This window comes from Arachis ipaensis, chromosome B02 (genome assembly GCF_000816755.2).
Source record: "Arachis ipaensis cultivar K30076 chromosome B02, Araip1.1, whole genome shotgun sequence".
NCBI lineage: Eukaryota > Viridiplantae > Streptophyta > Magnoliopsida > Fabales > Fabaceae > Arachis > Arachis ipaensis.
Window position 1 is genome coordinate 7,528,828 of NC_029786.2, and position 468 is coordinate 7,529,295.

A 468-nucleotide genomic window follows, 5' to 3' on the forward strand; every position below is an offset into this window, starting at 1 on the left:
ATTTTATTTTTTTGTCAGAAAATCTTTAGACCATCTCCAATAAAGAACTCATTCCAATTCCTGGCCCACATATCATAAAAAGTAACTCCACATCAGTTTTTGCGTCATAAACAGTAAATAGGAACTCAAAGCATCTCTCTTCTCCATTAGGAGAAACTAACTTTAATCCCTATTGTGATCCCACTTAATTAATTAATTAAAATACTTAAAATAAATGTAATTAATTTTTTTCAATAATATAATTTAAATTTATAAATTTATAAATAATTCACAGTTAAAAGATATTAATATTAAATAAATTTATATATAACAATAATACATAATATATAATTCGAAATTACACTAATTTGTAAAATTACTTAATACAAAGAAAAACATAATTAAGCTCTATAATTGACGACAAACGTTGTGAAATTACAATATGTGTTCAATCAAGTCCTCTTTCAATTGTCCTGTCTATTTTAAAAT